Source organism: Pelodiscus sinensis, chromosome 25 (assembly GCF_052426305.1).
Source record: "Pelodiscus sinensis isolate ZL-2025 chromosome 25, ASM5242630v1, whole genome shotgun sequence".
NCBI classification, from domain to species: Eukaryota; Metazoa; Chordata; order Testudines; family Trionychidae; genus Pelodiscus; species Pelodiscus sinensis.
The window spans coordinates 16,887,796-16,900,899 of record NC_143076.1 but is presented as its reverse complement, the minus strand read 5'-3'; the positions used below and the strand labels follow the sequence as shown (position 1 = coordinate 16,900,899).

The window sequence follows — 13,104 nt, the reverse complement described above, 5'->3', positions numbered from 1 at the left end:
CTGTGCCAGGAATCCTTCCTCTCATGTGCAGACACCATCCTAACCACGCTTCCCCGATCCAACTCAGGGGAACTCCCCCATTTCTGCTTCACTGGGGGCCCTTCCTGCCTTCACAGCTGTAGGCCTCCCCTTTCCAGCAGTGCTGTTGCAGCTTGATCCGGCCAAGATGGATCTCACAGTGGCTACACCGCTGTAAAGAAGCCAAGGATCAGGCCCCGAGTCTGTCGCTGTCTCTCTGGATGCATCTGACTCGGACATTCCCATCCCTGCTCCTATAGCACTGCTCAGCATTCTCCACGGGCTGCCATCCGATAGTATCTGTAGGCGATTAGCTGCTTATTTCACCCAATTCATTATATTCTCTTTGAACTCCTTTGTTTTTTTATCTAGGCTGGAATTTGTTTGACTGTGTAGCCAGAGCAGTCCTGTTTTATTTATTCTGTGTCGGGACTCGCATTTCACCCTGCGGCTGACATTATATTAATTGTTTCTGTTTCATTATCGTTACTTAAGAGGGGAGGGGAGCGAATGAAAAAACCAACAACAACCCATCAGCAAAAGCCTCACACGCCTTGCAAGAGTGTTTATTTCTCTCGCCTTTGATTCCCTGCAGCCTGCTCCATGCTCCTGTAAGCCAGCAATCCCTCCGTGTCCTGCCTCAGGTGCTCAGTTGTGCCTCAGATCACTACACAGTCCTTTCCACCCACCACTGGACCAGCATCTGGGGTTAATGCCCCAAGTCTTGTGCACACCCTCCATCCGCAGCACCACAGAGACATCCCCTCCCCCCAGGCTAGTTCACCAGCCTTTGCAGAGGTTTCCTGCCACTGGATTTCCACTGATACGTCTCCTAATAGCAATGGGCAGCGAGTGGACCTAGGACTGGGGGAGGCAAAACCCCAGGTGTGCACCTGCTGCCTGAGGCCCCGCTCTGGCTGCTCAGGGCCCCATTGGAGCCACGCCCCCCCGCATGTTGATGGGGCACTGCATTCCTCCCCCCAGTGGGCAGTGCATGTTCCCAGCCTTCCCCCTCCCAGCCCTAGAGCATAGGAGGCCAGGGAGGACAAGCGGCATGTGGCCCCAGCCTGAGCACAGGCAACACATGGACTCCAGCAGAGCATGGGGGTGGTGAGGAGAGCGGGCAGCATGCTGTTCCATCCATTCCCCACCCTGGCTGGGGCACTGGGGAGAATAAAGGAGGGTGGTAGCCAACCCTACCTTCCATAGGCCTGGGGGAGACACATTGAGGGGCAGATGGGAGTTGGGGGGAAATGGGTGCGGGGCCAGGCTGGCAGCTTGGGAAGGCGTTGCCTTCTCCTGCCTCTTAAACCCGCTGCCTAAGCTGATAGTTTTACCTCTACTTGTGCATTTGAGGGGGAGGGGAAAGGAAATGTTAGATGTCCCACACTTCCCCGTTTGCCCCAACTCCTGCCTACAAAACTAACAGCCCATTTTTCTAAGTACATCAGAAGCAGGAAGCCTGCCAAACAATCAGTGAGGCCACTGGATGATCCAGGTGCTAAAGGAACAGTCCAGGAAGACAAGGCCACCGCAGCAAAATGAATTCTTGGGATCGGTCTTCACTACAGAAGATGGGAAGAGATTCCCACACTGGAGCTATTCTTTTTAGGGGAGAAATCTCAGGAATCATCCAGATGGAGGAGCGCTTATAGTGGGTTTTGGAAGAAGAGGATACTTAAACAGTAAGACATCACCAGGCTACGATGGTATTCACCCAAGATAAAATTGCAGACCTACTAACTGTGGTACATAATTTGTTCGTCAAATCAGCCTCTGTACCAGATGACTGGCAGTTAAGTAATGTGAAACTGGTTTATCCTGGCAATGTTAGGTTGATAAGTACCAGTCAGAGTGTTTGAAACTGTGATAATGAACAGAATGATCTGACACATGCATGAAAACAGTCTGTAGAGGGAAAAGTCAACACAGTTTTGTAAAGGAAAATCTTGCCTCACCAATCTATTAAAATTCTTGGAGGGAGTCAACAAGGGGCGTCCAATGATTATAGTGTACATGAACGTTCAGAGAGCCTTTAACAAGGTCTCTCACCAAAGGCTCTTAAGCAAAATAAGGAGTTAGGGAGAGAAAATTCTCTGATGCATCAGTAACTGGTTAAAAGATAGAAAACAAAAGGTAGGAATAAATGGTCAGTTCTTACAGAACAGAAGTAAATAGTAAGTTCACCAATCCCCAAGGATCTGTACTGGAGTCTGTGCTGAACCACATACTCCTCAATGATCTGGAAATAGGAATCAACAGCGAGGTGGCAAAGGTTGCAGGCGATACCAAACTACTCCAGATAGTTAAGGCCAACGCAGACTGTGAAGAGTTACAAAGGAATCTCACAAAACTGGGTGACTAGGCAACAAAATGGCCGATATAATTCAATGCTGATAAAGGCAAAGTAATGCACATTGGAAAACATAATCCCAGTCATGCACACAAAATGATGGTGTCTAAATTAGCTGTTGCCATTCAAGAAAAAATGTGGAGGTCTTGTGGACAGTTCTCAGAAAACAGCTGCTCAGTGTGCAGCAGCAGTCAAAAAACGTTCCTAACAAATTGTTAGGAACCGTTTGGAAAGGGATCACTAATAAAACAGAAAATATCATGCCACTATATAAATCCATGGTACACCTATACCGTGAATATTATGTGAAGTTTTGGTTACCCCATCTCAAAAAAGATATATTTGAATTAAAAAAAGGGAAGCTAAGGTCCACAAAAATGATGATGGTATGGGATAAGTTCCATATGAGGAGAGGTTAAGAAGACTGGGAATGTTGAGCTGAGAGAAGAGACAAAGAGGGGGAGGATATGATGGAAATCTATAAAATCATGAATGGTACAAGGACAGTGAATCAGGCAGTGTTATTTACCATTTCACATAGCACAAGAACCAGGGGTCAGCCTGAGATCAATAGGCTGAAGGGTTAACAGAAACAGAAGGAAGTACTTTTTCCACACAACCTGTGGAACTCATTGCCAGGGGATGTTGTAAAAACAAACACCGTAACTGGGTTAAAAAAAGAACTATATAAGTTCATGGAGGATAGATCCATCACTGGCTATTTGCCAAGATGGTCAGGGATGCAACCCCATGCTCTGGGTGTCCTTAAACCTCTGGACACAGGACTCCTCGCCGCTTTTGCAGATTCAGACTAACACAGCTACCCCTCTGATACTTAAACCTCTGATGGCCAATCGGCCATGTCATTTCCTAATGCAACTTCAGTAGAGGAAGAGGAATGAGCTATACAGCCAGAAGCTGAGAGTGGATGACAGAGGATGGATCAGTGGATAATTGCCCTATTTGGTTCATTTCCTCTAAAGCATCTGGCACAGGCCACTTCTGGACGGTAGGGTATTGGGCTAGCTGGAAAGTTGGTCTGACCTGGCTGTTCTTATGTTTTTATTCATTCCTCAGACTGTGGCCTGCAAAATTCCTCCACATTGTGGGCCTATGTCTTTGTTTTGCTCGTAGCTGTCATGGGTATCGTTAGAACACACTGTGCTATCAGGGTGTTCTCTGCTTCCCGGGTCGCTACGGGAACCAGTGTGTGAATTAAACCAGCCTTACACCGGCTGATGCAGGGTCATTGGCTGGCTTGACCCTAGGGACTGGTATAGGCATTTGGATCCTCCGTTGTTCTCGCTGGATCACTGACGTGAGTGGTTCTGGGCCTGATTTAGATGCCGACCACAAATGTGTTCCCTTTTGCCTTCAAGTTTAATGGTGCTTTGCAAAGGGTCTATTTTGCATCTGCCCCTGCTGGAGACCCAAGCCTCTGAGGCACGTTATTAACATGTGTCGCATTGTGTTAACAAACCTCATTAGTGCTTTGTGCACAACGGCATTACAGCCTGTTCCCTGATGCTCTGGTTGCCATGACAGCCACATAACAACGCACACGTAGTACCAAGTCCAGCCCGTTACATCGGACACTAGAATCCTGCCCCGAATGTGTCACCATTCATGTTACAGCCACAGTCTCCAGGCCCTTCTATGTAGAAATGGGAAATTCAGACTCAGGAATCTTAGGTGACTCATCCAAGACTACACAAGGAGCCTGTAAGAGTGAGAGTGTGAACCCAGCTCCTCTGAATCTCATTGTGCTGCCCATCCTTTCTCTCTGTCTTTCTCCTGCCTTCCAGGAACAGAGAAGGGAGGGCAAGCTCAGGACTGACACCTCAATAACCTGCAGTATTTGCTCCGACAATTGGACGAAGGCCTTGTCTCTACTTTCTGGAGGATTGAACACTCCAGTGCTCAATCTTCCAGGGTTCGATTTAGCGGGTCTAGTAAAGTCCCGCTAAATCGAATGCCGAAAGTCCCCCCTTTAACTGTGGTACTCCTTGCTTGCAAGGTGTAAGGGAAGTCGATAAGAGCATTTTCCCCTGTCAGCCTCCTGCTGTGGGGCCACTCCAGGAAAATCAACGCAACGCAGTTCATGTAGCTGGAGTGGTGTATCTTGCATCGATTTTCTCCACCAGTGTACACCCGGTCTAAGTAAATACTCCTTCACCCTCTTCTCAAGTTAACACCCTGGCACTGAGCATCAACCAATCCTGTCTCCCCCCGTCCTTCACAGTAAAAGGTAGGTGCCACCGAAATATGCCTGGTCATATCTACATTTTAGATGTGCACCCAAAAATTCCTTTTCATGGGTTCATGGAAGCAGTGTGGACAAAACAGTGATGGGAGAGGAATCTGCGTGGAGATCGCTGACCGCGGCAGTGGCCTATTTGCTTCTGCTTCTCTCCAGAGTAATAAATGAAGTAGTTTACCAGGTGCCTCTCTCTGACTTTCTGTGCTGGCAGGTTATTTATATGCAAATTTCCTGTCTGTGGTGGCTGCTCATAAACATGATAACAGAACCTTCTGTGGAGATGGGACGTGACGGAGGCGTGCAAGGGCCTTTTGATCCAGCCGGGAGAGTTAATATAGGATTATCCACAACCAATTAGATGCTATCAAATGGAAAGGGATACAGCTACTTTACTGACACGCAGATTGTTAAACTGGGATTGTGGCAAGCGGGTGGAAGAATGCATGGGAGAAATACTCCTGCAAATTTATTCAGATGGATTAGACCTTTACGCACCTGAAAGTCAGCTGTAATGCTTCTGATACTGCAGCAGTAAAACCTTGACCAGTTGGATTCCTGGCCAGCTTCTACTGCCTCTGTTTCACACTCAAAACCCTGTCGGAAATGACCACTCCTTCTAGCCTTTCGCGTGTTCACAGAAGTCAGAGTTCCTGTCCCTCCAAGGAACCCATCGCTGGAGGAGGTGGAGTTCTAATAGCAATGGGAACCCCCCTTCCCTCATGCTAGGAAGCATTTACCCCGTGTGGCTAACACGGCATAGCTAGTCAAAAATATCTGCTCACCCCCCCTGCAGAGATGTTGTGAGTCTCTCAGTTATAAAACACACTGAGATCCTTGGACACAAATGCAAGAGAAGTGTAACGGATTAACATCATCGATGACAGAACCATAAACATGAAGGCCAGAAGGAACCATTCTTCTTTCCTGGCCTGACTCCCTGTGCAGCACAGATTGCAAGAGCATCCCTCTTTAGGAGGACAGCCCATCTTAATTCAAAAGCTTCAAGCAACAGAGACCCCTCCCTTCCAGGGGCAATACCCTCACTTGAAAATGTGCCCATTTTAAAGTCAAACCAAGGAAGAGTTCAAGACCTGTGTCATCAGAGGTGGCCGCTCCTTTGGGTCCCTGCCTAAGGGGCTGCCATTGACTCATCCCAAATGAGTGGCCATTTTAGAAAAATCTGAGTCCAAGTGACAGGCCACAAACTTACTCAGAACTGAGCCCGTGACAAAACTGGCTCTTTCTTCTGGGCTATGGCTCCCCATCGGTAACCAACAGTGAAACTCAGCCTCACTACTTGCTCTCATGTCCTCTTCCTGGTGATTGGGCAACATCAGGGCTTCCTGCGAGAACGGGCCTCCTTAAACCTCATGGTCTCAGAGCTTTGAAGACTGCCCGAGACTGTCACCCTTAATCCCTAGGGGCACAGTGACTTCTCCTGCCCAGTCTCCACTTTTCAAAGGAAGAAAAACGTCACCATGGTCTTGTACCCTCCCTTTAGGCTCTCAACAGCCTCAGCTCTCAGAAGACCATCCTTGGTTTCCTGTCACATCTCAGGACGAGAAGCGGCTGGCTCGCGCCACATACCTATGTTAAGCCTGCCACTTCTCTTGGCTTCCCAGCACCCAACTGGAACCCTCCTCTGTCAGAATGGATGGAACTCGCCTTTGACAGTCATCGTCAGCTGCTGCTTCCCTTCTCCTGCCAACCACCGTGGGGAGTTCTGAGGCTCCACGGAGCTCGGAGTGCTAGATCTTCTCTCTTTTCAGAAGCTGCCACTGCTTGTGAGGCAGGGCATGTTAGAGAAAGAGAAAGAAACAACTTCCAGAAATGGGACTGGCCATACCAATGCCCAGAATACGCAGCTGAGTAGGGCATCCAAAAATTTGGGGCACCACTGCGTAGGGCACTCTACCCAGCCGCCTCTTCCTCTCCCTGTTCTTTGGCTCTGCTTCCTCCAGATAGGATCTAGTTAATTTAAAAGTGAAAAAGCCAGCCAGACCTATTAGCAGAACATGGAACATTTCATGAACCCAATTAACAGGCATTTGCCAACCCCGGGTATATACTGTCTGTGTTTGAATTTATTGTGTTAGTCTATAGGACCATAGTGTGTTGCTGAAGATTATAAAATCACACCTCGAAAAATATCATTCCACTGCCCTGGGCTGCTGTCGGGCATAGGGGCACCCGTTTAATAGAACTGTGGAGGGCCCCATAAATTCTAAAGACAGCCCTGCCCAGAGAGAAAAGCTCTGCAGCGTGAATCACTTAAAGACAGCAACTTTACTTCCTCTAGCACCTGACAAGCTAGAAAACACAGAGTGTCCCTCTCTCTGATTGAGTGTTAAAGTAACTTCTTGGTCAATAAAACAGACATGGCATAATCTCCCCAGCTTTCCCCACACAGGAGGCACAAACTAACCATTACAGGAGGCCCCTGACTTGCAACGCGATTGGTTCCGGGGGATGCGTCGCAAGTTGGGGACGTCGTAACTCGAACCCTCATTTACGATAGGTGCCGTGGGCCATTGTAAGTTGGAGGTTGCTGGCCCCTTCCGCACTTACAACCATTTTTGTAAGTGCAGGGCTTCGGAACTCGGGCGGTCGCAAGTCAGGAGCCTCTTGTACTTAAATTCTGAGTCTGGGTCGCACTTACTGTGCTGTACGGCAGCCATAACTGCTTGGATCATCAGAGCCGAAGCCGAAGTCAGTGAGAATCAGGTGACTCAGACCCTGCTGGTCTTCCAGACAGAAGCTGGTATGCATTCCCAGCACTCTCCTGCTCTAGACACCCAATAACTCATTGGTCTCACCAGGGTTAAGAGCCGCTGCCTGGTGATCAGTGCCCTGGTGATGACGCAACGCTGGAACGGATTTAGAAATACTAGACTAGACCCTCAGTTAGTCTAAACTGAAACAGCTCTGTTGGGTTCAGTTGCGCTACACCGAGTTACTGATCCGCCTTCGTCACCAAAAGTTGCATTTTCAGGGGTGAGTCTGTGGACAGGAAGGGGGAGCAGATTTTCTTGGTTGATGTTTTATCACTTTAAAGGAGGTTCTACTCAACACGTGGCCTGTGGGCCGCATGCGGCCTGCGGCCTGTTTGTTTGTGGCCCGCGGCCTGTTTGTTCGTGGCCCGTGATGAGATTTGGGTTTACATGAGGCTCAACGCATGACCGGCGGGTGGGAGCCAAAACAAAACAGTAGTCAATAGAATGGTCTTCTGTTGAGATGCGTTTTAGTAGTTAAATTCCTGGACTCTCGTTGCTCATTAAAAGTGCTGTCCTATGGGTAGAAATGGGGTAAATATTGCTTTGTACCCGCAGAACTGACTTAAACAGGGCCTGCGTGTTGTGAGGTCTTGCCTTAGTCTTTGTATCCATGCCCGTCAGTGTAAAAGAAGCTATTTGTATATATATTTGTAAGTATATGCAACCACACTTCAGTTGCGGCCCTCAACATATGCTGTAAGTATCATTGTGGCCCCAAGGGCTTCCAAAGTTGAGTAGCCCTGCTTTAAAGCTTCTACCCCGACCTGCCATCTCTTGTTCACTATTGAGAGGTGAGCTCCCACCTCAGCTCTGGTTGTAATACTAGCCATCCTCACCAATCCGGTACATGTTTCGGACAAGTGCTTTCCGGCTTCCTTTCATACTTTCCCTCATGCTTGGGAGACGTGCTCCTGTGCTCACCTGCAAAGCCCGTTGTCCTTCAAATTCTGCCTTTGCTGACAAAAACTTGGCAATGGTCAGGCTGCTGATTAATAGAGCCTCATTTCGCTCCGCCATCTCTTTGCCTAGGTCCGCCTGTTGCCTCTTGACACACAAAGATTGTAAACTCTGTGGGACGGGATAGTCTCTTCTGCATGTGTCTGTACAGCGCCTTGCACGACCAAGCTCTAGTCCATGACTGGCGCACCCAGGAAACGCACCCATAGAAGTAAAGAGATTCAAAATAATTAGTAATTAACTTAAAATTTGGACCCAGAATTCTAACCAACGCGTGGGCCTTTTCAGAGCTGGGGTTTTGCTTTCAGGCCTGGCTCAAAACATTCGAGAAGACAAGGACACATTCCTGGTGAGAGGAAATGAAGTCGTTGGTGAGGCCATGTGCATAATTAAGGAAATGCTTGGTTGAATTAATATGCATGTCAGAAGAATGGATAGCAGGGGGAAAAAAGCCCTGAGTCTTAAGTCATTTGCTACGATTTCTAAAAAAACGAAAAACAAAAAACCCTCCGTCTTCAGAGAAAGGACATTTCTGGCCTGGGAGCCGGTTCACCAGGGAGCCTGAAGGGGCATCTTGAACCAAGCTCCAGATTCCAGAGCTCCACAGCGTTAGACAGAAACAAAGAGCTCTGCGGCTTGAGGATCTGTTGGAGAAGCTCAGGAGGATGGGAAAGGTTCCTACCAAGCCCTCTCCGAGCATGAGACTTGCACATACGCCACCCATCTCCCCCCTCAGCTCACTAGAGCTGGAGCAAACCGGGAGTAACTCCACTAAGTCAAGAGTAGTGTGAGCAAAAGAAGAATTAACCAAACTGGATCCATTTGCGACACTGGCGAGTGACTTGCACCTGGCTGCGCTTGGATTGAAACTGGCAAAGGTGCAATATTTCATGTCAGTGACGATTGCTTTCTTAATATTTTAACCACGGTGTTAACCTCGACATTTCTAAGACACAGACTGCTGCCACCCATGCCCGCTGGCCCTCCTCCAAGGCCTGCAGCCAGCGATCCAATGTCAGAGTTCAGGGTAGGCCAGGGGCTCCGTGTTCCGGAATTGAACCAATCACAATCAGGCTTGAGACAAGCTCTACTCTTGCCTGGACACTAGCGTAAGATCATTGACTTCAGTGCAGTCACTCCTGATTCAGACTGGTGGGACAGATTAGGATTAGATCCCTAGCAGTGGATTTATAGAGAAGCAAGACAAATGGAGAGGCGAGACAGCCCGTGCCACAAACTCCTGGACTCATCTCCCTTGGGATGGAGTTGTTGCACAGGCAACATGCCAGGAGAGATCAGTGGTCCTTCCAGTTCTGTATCCTGAGAGTGATTAATGCCCAGTGGTCCAAAAGAAGATGCAAAATCCTCATAATATACCTACTGTGCACCATTATCTGACCGGATGGTAGAAAACGCCGTTATCAGATGCAGGCAACGTTGTCTTTAACATGTTGTCCTGTTACCAGCAATGACCAAGGGCCAGCCCCCTCTGGGAGGTGTATAACAAAGCAGATTATTCCTTGGCGGGGGAGAAGGGACAGTTGTAGGCTGCCTTCGTGGTTATGCTAGGGTTCTGTGAACACGGACGTATGGAGTTGGGTCCCGTACGTCAGGTTTACCGCTTAGCACAGTTCTGTTATGAAGGGCAAGAGGAAACCTGGGGAGAGCATGGAATTGGATGCCAAGTGACCTGTTGAGGGTACGGGGGGTGCGTGCAAAGAGGGCAGTTGAACTGGGGCCCGAGGTGTGGCTGGAGCCTTGGGTCTGTTAAATCGCCACCAGAGCACCATGTGGTGCACTCTGTGCGGCTCTGAGGGGGGCATCCAAGTGACTACGGAACTAGGGTTACCAGGTAATCATAAAAAAATACCAGGCACACTTCATCGGGGTGGGGGGAGGGACTGGCCAGGAGGAGAGTGGGGCTGGCTGGGAGGAAGGGGGGGACTGGGAGGAGGAGGGTGGGGGCCGGGAGGCAGATCTTACGGGGGGCAGCGGGGCTGGCCGGGGGACCGACGGGAAGCAGGGCTGGATGCGGGGGAGGGAGGGTCGGGCAGAGCAGGCTTGGCTGGGGGAGCTCAGGAGGAGGAGGGGAGAACTGGCCGCCAGAATTAGAGCTGGCAGGGGGTGCAGCGGGGCTGGCCGGGGAAGATCCAGAGCAGGAACCAGCCTGCGAGAGGCAGAGCTGGTGGCGGGGGTTGGGGCAGTGGGGCTGGCCGGGGAAGATCGCAAGGAGAAATGGGGGAGAACGAACTGGCCGGCTGGAGGGGAGGTGAATCGGCGGCGGGGAGCGGGACTGACCCAGGCACGTGCAGATCCCAGGGCGCTCCCGTCCCGCCCAGGGTCCAGGCGAAGCGCGAGTCAGTCTGGCTGCGGCTCCACCACGTGCTTGACCAGCGCGCAGGAGCACCGACCGGGCTGCCCCTCCTCCTCACACGCAACCAGGACTCCCGGCTCCAATCGCGCCCCGCCTCCCAGCTACTCCCCTTACCCCCGCCAGGCTTCCGGGCACCCAGCTGAAAACCAGAAAATACCGGACATTGCACATATCCAATATTTTCTGCATTTTTTTTCTGGACAGAGGGCCCCAAAACCAGACTGTCTGGTAGAAAACTGGACACCTGGCAACCCTAAGTCGGAACAAGCGTGATTTAAAGATGGGCCCTAACCAGCTCCCCCCACTTCCTCATCTCTCCCATGATTCAAACACCCTTGAGCTGTGGGTCTGAATCTGGGGCCATGGGCCTGCCTCTGCTATTTTGATGGTGCATGTGATTAAATTCTGGGTGGCATGGAAGGGTGGCTTCCCTCATCCTCTAGGAGCACAGAGCTGCACCCTACCCCACCCCCCACACCTTACCTAGGGGCTATGGGGAATGTTGGCTCCCCTAGATGCAATGAAGCCTTCCCCGGTTTCAAGAGGAGGAGGTGAACTTGTGTCCCAGTAGGTGGTAGGGAAAGTTAGAACAACTTGTGCAGCTTGAACTTACCGAACGAGCCGGAAAGTAAATTGGCAATCTTGTCGCCGCGGTGCCGCGTATCAGAGATCTAGTCTTTATCTAGATAAGGATGAGCGAATTCAATCTGCACTGCCCTGGAAGGGCAATTAGAAAAATCTCCCTGCATCCGTCCTGCCTGGCACAGCCTGAGTCAGCCTGATACACTTAGTAAGCCTGCTTTAGAGATCAGCACAGCCGGGCACGCAGACAAGGCGCTCCGTCCGCCAGGGAAGGTGAACCCAAGTGCCGTGCCCGACGGCCAAGGAAGGGGCAAGGGACAGAGCACACGCTGGAAAAAGGCAGGGGCGGTTCCGGAGAGAGACAGCCGCAGGTGCATGGGATGTGAATATCTGACGCAGAAGAGGCGGCTTCTTTCTTTAGCTTATGCAGCCAAGTGACGATGGAAGAGGTGTGATTCAGAGACGGGCCTTAACCAGCCCCCCACCTTCTACACCCTTCTCAAGCTTCAAACACCCTTGAGTTGCGGGTCTGCAGCGGGTGGGACAGATTAGGATTAGATCCCTAGCAGTGGATTTATAGGGAAGCAAGACAAATGGAGAGGCGAGACAGCCCATGCCACAAACTCCTGGACTCATCTCCTTTGGGATGGAGTTGCAGCGCAGGGAGATGAGTCCAGGACCCGCACCACCTGTAAATTCAGCCGGAGACGCACCACAGAGACACCCAATCTCCTGTGCATTGGGGAGACAAGGGAAGTCCAAACAACCCCCTTGCCTCCTTCCATAGCTTCCTGTGCTCCTCTCGCCAATCAGACCAAGGTCCAGAGGCCACCAGCCAGCTCGGCAAAGGAAGGGGAGGGGGCCGTTCAGAGATGATGTGCCATGTCCCCTACCCCAGGGGAGACAGGAGAAGTCTGCGGCGCAGAGCCTGTCTGGATGACACTGCCTTCTCAGGGGGCTCATCAAAGCAGGGACAGGCTGACATGGCAGCATGTGGCTTTCTGCTCTGGCCACACAAGTTGCTAAGTGCTGCCTGACACATCTGCGGCGATAACTAGATTTTCTCCAGGGGACAGCTCCTCCTTTATGGTGTCCTTGGCTGCCGGGGCATCCTGCAGGGTTCCACGCTCCTTGTGTTTATCAGGAACCGAAAGGAGGATTAACATCTTGGGCATGGGCATCGACAACCTTCACGGGCCCTTGGCCGGGGTGTGGTGGAGAGCCCGGCTCTGTGATCCTGGAAGGGGCGGGGCCTCAGGAAGAAGGGGGTGGAGCCAAGGAAGCCATTGCTGAGTGCCGCCCGGAGTGCACCTCAAAGTGGTCAGGCTCATTTAGAAAGCAGGCAAGAGGGACTTTGCAATTTCCTTTTAGAAGCCACAACGTAGTCATTCGTTCATAGTGGTTCCAAGGAAGGGATCCGTGTTCCAGCATGAGCATCCTAGCTGGGCAGTCAGGGTGCGTGCACACGAGTGTGCATTGTCGGAGTGTGTGAAACAGAGCACATCTGCGACTGGGCACGAGTGCAAGGTTTTTCACATCTGGGTATACATGCAGTGAGATCGGTGTCTCCAGGTTCTACTCAAATACAACTCAAGGGGATCAGGCCCAGGTTTGCTAGGTGCTGTACAAACATGCAGTAAGAAACATCGCTGTGTCTATTCATAAACTTGTCAGGACAGGGAAAGGGAGTAGTTTCATTGCCATTTTACAGAGGGGAAACTGAGGCCCACAGAGGGTAAGTGACTTGCCCAAGGGCACACAGGAAGTCTGTGGCAGTGCAGAGGAC

General features: G+C 50.7%; 1 long non-coding RNA gene across 1 annotated transcript; it reads right to left on the bottom strand.

The window, feature by feature from the left end:
- Nucleotides 1–7,558: 7,558 nt before the first annotated feature.
- Nucleotides 7,559–9,378, bottom strand: LOC142820512 (uncharacterized). The gene is made up of 3 exons (XR_012897734.2): nucleotides 9,211–9,378; nucleotides 8,327–8,543; nucleotides 7,559–7,631 (listed from the first exon to the last, which is right to left on the bottom strand). It is a non-coding gene; the product is annotated as an uncharacterized LOC142820512 (long non-coding RNA).
- Between the last annotated feature and the right edge of the window lie 3,726 nt (nucleotides 9,379–13,104).